Source organism: Lactuca serriola, chromosome 2 (genome assembly GCF_051521515.1).
Source record: "Lactuca serriola cultivar US96UC23 chromosome 2, Lser_US96UC23_V15, whole genome shotgun sequence".
In the NCBI taxonomy this organism is placed as follows: Eukaryota; Viridiplantae; Streptophyta; class Magnoliopsida; order Asterales; family Asteraceae; genus Lactuca; species Lactuca serriola.
In genome coordinates this window covers 190,990,504-191,000,304 of record NC_136409.1, presented here as the reverse complement: position 1 = coordinate 191,000,304, position 9,801 = coordinate 190,990,504, and the positions used below count along the sequence as shown (strand labels likewise).

General features: G+C 35.8%; 1 long non-coding RNA gene across 2 annotated transcripts; it reads left to right on the top strand.

Moving 5' to 3' along the window:
* Positions 1 to 854: 854 nt before the first annotated feature.
* Positions 855 to 8,584, top strand: LOC145087871 (uncharacterized). 2 transcript variants are annotated; one of them, XR_013700905.1, is made up of 5 exons: positions 855 to 1,682; positions 1,802 to 1,842; positions 1,947 to 2,306; positions 2,417 to 2,521; positions 7,765 to 8,584. It is a non-coding gene; the product is annotated as an uncharacterized LOC145087871 (long non-coding RNA). The 2 variants fall into 2 exon arrangements; XR_013700904.1 differs by lacking the exon at positions 7,765 to 8,584 and having other exon boundaries at positions 2,417 to 2,616.
* The last annotated feature ends 1,217 nt before the right edge of the window (positions 8,585 to 9,801 follow it).

Sequence of the window (9,801 nt, the reverse complement as noted above, 5' to 3'; positions counted from 1 at the left end):
TCAATTTACTTAACCCATCGTCTTCTTAGTTCTACATCAACTTTTCTGTCTTTTCTCTCTTCCATCTTTCCCAAGCCACAGTAAATGAAAACTTTATATTTACCAACCTACTCAACCCACCCAATTTTATATTTTAAAATAAACACGACTAATAAAAATTATATAAAACTAATCTTTAGAATATTAAAAATATACAAACTAATTTAAAAACATATAAAATTATGGTACAAGTCTTAAAGCAAGAAGTACAAGTAATCAATGCAAAAGGTTAAAATTGTTTGAATGACTTACATAAACAGAAAATCACCCCATTTTGGCCAACCCACTGCTTGAAGGGATCATATCTTGGAGGTACCAGTGGTACCTCTCCCCTAAAACATACCTCTCCCCTAAAACATAATGATCACGTCCTCCCTTAATACTAATATGAGAATCATGATTTTTTTCTTAGAGGGGTACGTGGTGAGGTTTTTAAAAAGATTTTGGGAGCTTATTTAAGAGGATGTGATGAAGTTGGTGCAGCAATGTAAGGAGTTGGGTTCCATTTCGAAAGGATACAATATGTTCTTCGTTGCCTTTATTTCAAAGATTAAGACCCGAACTTTGTGAAAGATTAGAGGTCTATAATATTTATAAGTTACCAATAAAATTAACTGTAGGATCTTTAGTTCAGGTGATTTGTGATATCATTAGCATGAAGCAATCAACTTTTATTAAATTTTATCAAATTTTAGATGGACATTATTATACATATTAAATGTTGATATGGCTTAGGAATAATATCGCGTGTCTAGCCGAGCCGAAACTACTATTTTATCTACTATACCACTTTTGTTTTCTTCAAATGGTTTCACTTAGTTGACTTCTTCTTTTTTTGGGTTTTAAAGCGTCGTTGTTATCTCCAATCCTTCTCTTCCATCCGCTTTCCACCATCTTCCGTCTACTTCCCACGGTCTCCTCGAAGACACCTCTGTTCCACACTTCCTCTAATTTCTGTTAAATTTTACTTCCTCAATTTTATGTTGTTTCAAACCTTGTTCGGTTGTTTCCTTTCGCGTCTTTTTGTATTTTGCTAGGGTTTCATTAGGGCTATGCGACTTTTGCTTGGTAGTTCTCCGGAAGCCGGTTTGGTTTTTGACGGTCAGGATTTGCCTTCGCTTCCAGTTGTGCTAGCGAGGATACGTCGGTCAAACAATCTGCCTTCGTTTTCATCCTTCTCTATTCTACGTGTGTTCTTATAGGTATTGGCTTCCTTGATTTTCCGTCATTTTTAATTTTCCTTTCTTCGTGTTTCGATATTTTGTTCTTGCCTCTTGTTAACATTATGCACATTGTGTTTTTGTTGTTATTTTGTTATCTGTGTTTTTTGGTTCCACTTTTGTCTACTTTTCAAATGTTGTTTCTTTTCACTGAGGTATGGTCAACGATATGTACTTTTTGTTTTTGTTTTCATTACGGTTATTGTCATTGTTGCTGAGTCAGAGTGATCATTCATCATCAAATTTTGGAAGGTTGCCTCGAATCTAGATTTTCGTTTTACTTTCCTACAGTCTATGAAACATTGTATACATTCTTGATGGAGATTTTATCCAATTCTACTTTTCAATCGACATATAGGGCTACCCTGCTAGATTTTTCCCTTCTTTTCTACCAATAGTGGTTCAAGAATAAGGAATCAACATGTGAGTAGTTAATCCTCTAATTTAGTCATGTATTTAATCAATTTGAAGATGATTTTCAATATGATTCACCTTCTCTCAAGAGCTTATTGAATTTGTTGATTGAAAATCATGTGTTTCAGTTACTTGGATATTGGGATGGGAGGGGAATTCTGCAAATCTTGTAAGTCTATTTTTACATGTCTTTTACCTTTTATAGAATTATATCATCTAGTCAATAGTTTAACAACACCTAGTTATCTATAATATTTTAATTTGTGCTTCCAGGTCTGTGTACTTGATTTAACTTTGATCAGAGGGCATTCACGTCATTTGAACGACATGTAAAAAGTTATCCTATTCCTTTGTAGTGCTACCAATAACATTATTATGATTATCTACTAAACTGCTAGTGGTTACCTCTAGAGAGGATCCCATTATCAGAAATTGGTATTTCTACTAAAATAATATGGTTGTATGAAACAAATTAAGAGAGATCTTAGTTTTTTTTGTTGATGTTTACTTTGATTGGCACTTCCTGTTCTACCAATTTCATATACTAATGATGTTCATGCTTTAACCATTTCTGAAACATGGAATGGTGTTTATGTTGTTGATGTAAAGAAGACAACATCCAATGAACTCCTTGTACGTATTGTATTATTTAAAGATTAAACTGCTCTTACATTGTCATTTAATAAAAGAGTTGTGATCAAACATGATTAAGGTCGTGATCTTTTTCACTTCCTTTCCTGCAGGTGGTGCTTCCATTAGGAATGGAAGTTGAGGAATTGAAACCATGGCGTGTGCAGAAAAATATATTAATATATTTGGGGATATGTTCTTTAGTGGGTTCACTAATGGTAATTTCATTGATTATATATTTTTATTTGGTCATAAAAAACATTCTCTCTTAAGGAAAAATATAGAAAAAACATAACGCACTTTCACCACTATACATTTTTTACTGTTAAAAAGGATAAAATTTCTGGTTACCTGATTTTGATTCATTACTTTATTGATATTGATATCATGATATGGCCATTGAGGTATTATTTTTTATAATCATTATAATCATAGTTCAGTGGCTAAGTCGATAAATTGGTGCAATTGCAAGTGCTTTTCTGCATTTTCTTCGTCTCATTTTGTAAAGGTCATTTGTATAGTAGTAAAGCTTATGCTAGAAGGAATCAGTCAGATTTCATACCCTCAAACTTAGATATTTGATTATTTATTGTTGTTGTTGTGCTATGTGTGATTACATGTGTTGGGTCAAAATATGGTTTATACTTTGCTTTTCTGGGCAATTGTATTTTTCTGTAATATTTTTGGAGTTTACGGTCATGTTTACGGTTGAGTTTACGGCCGTAAACACCTTACGGCCCATGTTCTCCAAGTATAAATATGGGTGTTTGGGTGAGGAGTAGAGATTTGATGAACACGAAGAGAGTTTACGGTCTAGAGAGAAAGGAGCGTTTGTGTGTGTGAATCTTGTGTAAGGAATTTCATTCATATAATCAATACAATCAAGATTCATATTATTCTTCTGCTCCTTCTCTTCTATTTGATCTGACATCATCCGTTTGATTGGGATTCCGCACCATCAAACGGATCTGATTGATACACGGGCAGATTAGGGACTTACAATTGGTATCAGAGCTAAGTTGTATCAGTCAATTTTGTCAGATTTGGAGCATTATTTGATCTTATTTTCAAAATATTCTTGTGTTTTTGGATAGATCTCTGAAAAATAAGGGGGGTTTGTTCTTCGTGTTTTCATAAAAAAAGGTTTTTGATCGAGTTTTGGAGCTTCAAAGTCGAAAAATCGGTGTTTTTAGTCGGAGTTTGCGGCCGACGGCTAGTGTTTCGGAGTTCACGACCGGAGTTTACGGCCAGAAACCTGTTCACGGTCGCCGGAGGATTGCGGCCGGTGTTTGCGGTCCGAGGAGTTCACGGACTCGGTTTGTGGTCCGAGGAGTTCACGGCTGGTCTGAGCTTGCGGTCTTCGGTTTACGGGCTCGCACCTCGGCCTCGCAGGAAGCAGTTTTGGCAGCGTCTATTAAAAAAGAAGAAAGGGGCAGACGGATTACGAGGAGCTAGGGTTCGAACTAGGGACCTCCGGTTCATTACCTCTGCGCCTTACCAACTCAGCTAGGCCACTTGATGATTCAACTCTTCTGATTTTTATTCAAATAGACTCCTTCTCGCTTCCAACTTTCGAATTTTGACACTTTTAACCCAAAAACTCAATTTCTTTTAATTTTAAATTCCTTTTTCATCCAAAATAAAAATAAATAAATAAATAAATTAATTAAATTAAATTAAATTAAAACTAATAAATAAAATTATATTTTAATTTATGACTTTTATTTATTTATTTATTTATTTTTATTTTATTTTTTTATTTTCTAACTTTTGACTTTTAAATTTTGACTTTGACTTTCAAGTTTGACCTTTAACTTTAAACTTTGACTTTTTCGTTTAACTTTTAAATTTTCAAATTTAGCTTTTCGGTTTAACTTTTAAGTTTGACTTTTGAGTTTTACTTTTTAAATTTGAGTTTTAAGGTTGATTTTTGAGGTTTATAATCAAAGGGCATTTTTAAATTTAAGTTTGACTTTTAAGTTCTAGTTGTGCTTTTAATAGTTTTTGAAGTTTATGAGGGAATTAAAAACATGAAAGAGAGTCGTCAAGAGATGTTAAGACAAAACTTCAACATGTTCGATTATATCTCTGGAGAAACCCTCGAAACTCAGTTCCAGTGATTTACTACACTCACTACTGAGATGAATATAGTTGGGATCTTCTTGTCCAAATCTGAGATAAACAAAAAGCTATTGAATTCGCTTCCGAAATCGTGGGATATGAACGTGGCCATCATCAAGAAGACAAAAGATCTCAATCATCTTAGTCTTGCTGATGTAATTCAAGAACTTGATGCTTTGAAGTGTAGAGAAACAATGAGTTCTGAAATATTCCGGTCACTAAAGTTACATGTACTCCAGCTTGTGAAGCTACGATTAAATTTCTTCGGGAACAAATTGATTTATTTAAAAGAGAAGTTGAGGACCTGAGATATGAAGGATATCAACTCAAGAAAGGACAGAAACCCCAGAAGGCTGAATTAGAAGCAAAAACCAAGGACTTTAGGAAACTTCAGGAAGAGTATAGCAACAAGTGTGAAAATTATGATTATATTAAGAGACAACTTGCTGCTGTAACTGAAGAACTTGACGCTTTAAAAATTAAGTGTGGAAAAACAGATGTCAGTTTCAAAAATTATACTGCGTCAAGTCAGACAGTCGAGTCCTTATATGAAACCCAATTAAAATTCAAAGAAAATCAAAACAAGGGTCTAGGGTATGATAGTGTACCTCCTCCTTATAATCATAACTACACATCCATCCCTATGAAACAGGACGAAACTGACAGGGAGCCACATCTTCGATATGGAAAACGAGCTGGATTTATGTCAGGAGGAGTTATTAATATTGAAGATACTAATGATGTTACTTCTTGTGTAGGCAAAGTAATATAGGATGAGAACAAGGAGAGTTCTTATGAACAAAAAAACGACCCCTTGAACTCTAAATCTGTTGCTTCTAATCAACCTACCGTTGGTAAATACAGGCCAGCATTTCAAGCTAAACAGAGTGCCTGTTGTAACTGTACGTGTGGGAAAAGCAAGAGAGAAGGCAAGGATACGCCACCAGGGGTAGGAAGAGATAACTTCACAGTGAAGAAAAAGACTTGTTTTCACTTTGGAACACCTGGACACATTGCCAAAAATTGTCCTAATCGCGCATATGTTCCCTACTATGCACAAGGCTGGCAGAACGCGCCAAGAGGGAGATTTTTCAAAAGAAACCCCTCAAAGTCACGTTCAGAAAATGCCGACTGGAATTCCATGAAGGCCAAGAATTCAACTCCCAAGGCCAAGCATCCAACTCCCAAGGTCAAGCATCCAACTCCCAAGAACAAGAATGGAATGCTGGCCCAGAAGTCTAGTTCAAGAGATGCTCCTGTGAAGCCAAGATCGGTTAGGTCAAAGTCATCTAGGCAGCCGGATTCAAGTTCCAAATCAAGTGTCGAGGCACCCATTGGATCGAATAAGAAATGGGTTAAACCCGAATATAGATGGGTACCAAAGGTGAAAACTCCCAAATCAATTAATGATTCTAATATTTCTACATCTTCTGTTTGTGATAAGCAGGATATGTCATGGGAGAGAGTATCGTGCGTTGATGACAAAGGTCGACCCAGTTTCAAAATGGAGTGGGTTCCAAAGACCAACTGATCCCGCTCATTGTCGGAGCAGCTATGGAGGCATATCACCAGACTTCAGTTTATTGGTAGTGGCTGCTCCTGGCATATGATTGGGGACATCTCTCAACTGTACATCACTCAGAACATTATTTGAGAGTATGTGTCCTTTGCGGGAAGGGAAGAAAGGAAGGGATCACTCATGGGGTTAGTGCTTAATAATATGAAGAATTTTCGGATCCGTTCTGAGATTACGCGTGCTGTTCTCAGACCTTCTGAATGCAGATTCAATCGGTGAATTACGCTTTGCGTTTTCTTCTCTATTCTCATGAGTTTTTCTTAAGCTGATTCGCTTTAAAGACTAATTTTTGTTTTAGGATAGTTTAAATTTGCACATTTCTTTTCGTTTCTCTCCTATGCACAAATTTAGGGGAGAAAAAAAAACAAAACAAAAATTAGAATATGAAAAAAAAATCCAAAAACATTACAAAATTTAAAAAAATATATATATGGTGTAAATGAAATGTGTTTGAGGAAGATGTTTTGGGAAATGAAATTAGCAAGTGATAACAAGCAATCTGAATCGGCATAACGTACCTAAGTTGAATCGTCTACGCTCTGTGTTCGATGCGCTGGTAGGCACGAAAGTTTTTAAATGGACTTGACTAGGGAGAGTTGAACCTAATGAATTTAAGGGCTTGACAAATTTTGACCTAGTTAGATCCGTTTAACCTGATGTCACGACGCTCGGATAGGTTGAGCAGGGAGATATACATGGGAATCTACCGGTCACATTAAATAACCTGTATCTAGAACCGTGGATTCACTTTTCCTCGATGTGCGGATTTTGTCCTTAATTCCGGTTGGATGGGGCAACTGGTAAATTCCGATAAATTAGGTCTGTAAATATCATTTTCTTTCTTTCCGTCTGTTAGTCATATGTTGTCTCCTTTGCGTGACTTCCGATCTGACCTGGTACACAACATATGCAACTCTATCTCTCTGCAGGTTATATATGTGAAATACTTCTTATCTGTTAGCCATATGCTGTCTCCTTTGCGTGACTTCTAATCCGACCTGGTACACAACATATGCAACCTTCTATCTTTCAACCCCTCTGAACTAATAAGTAATAGAATTCTGAATCTATCCTCTCTCTGAATGGTTGTCTGCTCACCCGGTGTAAGGAGTACTCTGGAAGTTCTTGATGGCTGGGGCATATCAGGAAGCGGGAAACATGTTCTAGTACACTTAAAATTGAACACATACAGATTGTCTGTAGATCTCGCTGCTCGATTTAGGTGGACAACAATATCCCTGGTTGTAGTCAGTTAAATGGTCATAAGAAAAATCTATTTAAGAATTAGGGCCAATCATGATAATGAAGAATTATAATCATCTATATAAGTATGTTTCATGTCATTGGCAAATTGTCCTAAAATTGTCACAAATTTTTCGTGTTTAAGTGGACCACAATACTGGCGATCGATCAAACGAAGATGTGAAGATAAAGGTACCGACAAGTGGAATAAGACTGTCCAACAACTTTGATCCCAAATCACTCTTAAAGTTAAATATCATTTTTATTTTTGTTAAATTTGTCATAGTTTCTTCTAATTTAAATATTAGGGGAGAATTAAAAATTAAAAATAATGAAAATAAAATAAAAAAAATCAGAAAAATTCAAAAATCAAAGAAAAATCAAAAAAAATTTTAAAAATCCAAAAATAGTGTGATTTCTATTTTATTTCTTGTTCAGAAAAATCAAAATTCCAAAATATTTTTTTTTTCTGTTTTAATTTGTGTGCTAAGTTTTCTTTTAGTTTTGTTTTGTCTTGAAAAGTGATTTCAGGTGAAGATGAAACTCATGGAGTTTGTGTTGAAGATTTCTAAGCCAAAGCCTCGTCCGCGAGCATCGAAGAATTCTCATTTGAAGGAGCAAGAAATGAAGATTATTCTTTCAAATTCAATCTTTCAACCCTAGAAGCAAGGTGAAGCTGAAATTGAAGATTATGTGAAGGATTGCATTGAAGCCTCCTCAATCAGTCTGCTGCTATCTTAAACCTGCTGAAGTGATCTAGAAGATTTAGTTCTCTCTGATGTTCTCTTTGAAGATTCTCAAGCTGAAAGTGCCATCTTTCAAGAATCAGTACGTCAAGCCTCCTCACCCAATGTGTGTTCAATGCCAAATTCTGAAGAAAACCTCAAGTGCTCAAGATGAAGTCATTCATTGAAGGTTCATATGTTCATCCTGATGCTGTGAAGAAATCGAAGGTTAAAGCTGAAGCCAAGCTCCCATTGAAGATTGACAAGAAGAGCCAGCTACTTTTTAGGGGGGGCTTGTTGGGTCAATTAAGAAAAGAAAGCTATAAACCAAGGGGGAGATTGTTGGGTCAAAATATGGTTTATACTTTGCTTTTCTGGGCAATTGTATTTTTCTGTAATATTTTTGGAGTTTACGGTCATGTTTACGGTTGAGTTTACGGCCGTAAACCCATTTACAGACCATGTTCTCCAAGTATAAATATAGGTGTTTGGGTGAGGAGTAGAGATTTGATGAACACGAAGAGAGTTTACGGTCTAGAGAGAAAGGAGCGTTTGTGTGTGTGAATCTTGTGTAAGGAATTTCATTCATATCATCAATACAATCAAGATTCATATTATTCTTCTTCTCCTTCTCTTCTATTTGATCTGACATCATCCGTTTGATTGGGATTCCGCACCATCAAACGGATCTGATTGATACACGGGCAGATTAAGGACTTACAACATGGTTGAATTATCTTAAGGTAATCTTCATATTTCTTGATAAATGATGTTTAATGAATATATATATATATATATATATATATATATATATATATATATATATATATATATATATATATAAAGTTTTAACTTCTTGCGAAAGGCCTTCTTTCCTTAAATTTATTTGTTATTTATTCTTTCTACATTAGGTAAGGTGGTGTTTGTTTTTTTGTCTACAGATCTTTTAAACGTCTTTTGTCTGCACCGCGCAGACCACACACAGACATTGGTCTTTTGCAGATTGTTTGTTTTTTAAAAGACCGCAAACCTAAAAAAGTTTATGCATCATCTTCTTGGCGCAGATGTGGACTAAAGTCTTCTAACCTCTTCAGACATCTTCTAAACACATTTTAGATATATTATAGCCTTAAAAAACACCATAAAACCTTCTAATTCATACCGTGGAGGTGTAACATTCTGTTTAATAAATAAATAAATAGATAAAATTAATAATTGAATTATAGCCCTAAATCCGTAATAATTTATCAGTGTTAGCTATGAGAAGTTAAATGATATAATTTTTGGAGTTTTGGGGATCTATATTGAAACATTCGGACTTCAATTATGATGAATTTTGGATGATTGGGGTTGTTTGGTAATTTGTGGGCTTAGTTTGAAAAAGATATTGTGGAGAGGGACCAAACTTGGAAAAACTGAAATATGTTTGAAAGTGAGACATGAGATTAAACCTGGTGTCATTTCCCCCTCGTTTTAATGATACGATCCCTAACCCTAGCTCATTTCTCCAACCGCCACCATTTTTGGAGCCTTCTCAGCCGCCGCCGGTAGTGCCGAGTCCGACTGCCACCTCCACAACAACCCTTGTTGTCGTTGACGTTGTGAGCAGCCGGGAGAACTACCGAAGAATGAAGATTGAGTTGTGGACATCGATGTGTAGGTCGTGAACGACTGGAAGCTCTCCGTAAGGTAACCACAACCTACCTCTCCTTTCCTTTGTTCTTCTCTGTGAGTGTGATGTCGTGGACGGCATTGCTACCGCTGTCGGCCTTGGTCGTTGCATCTGTGGACTCTGGCGTCGTCAGCCGCCTATTTTGTGACATCCCCAAAATCT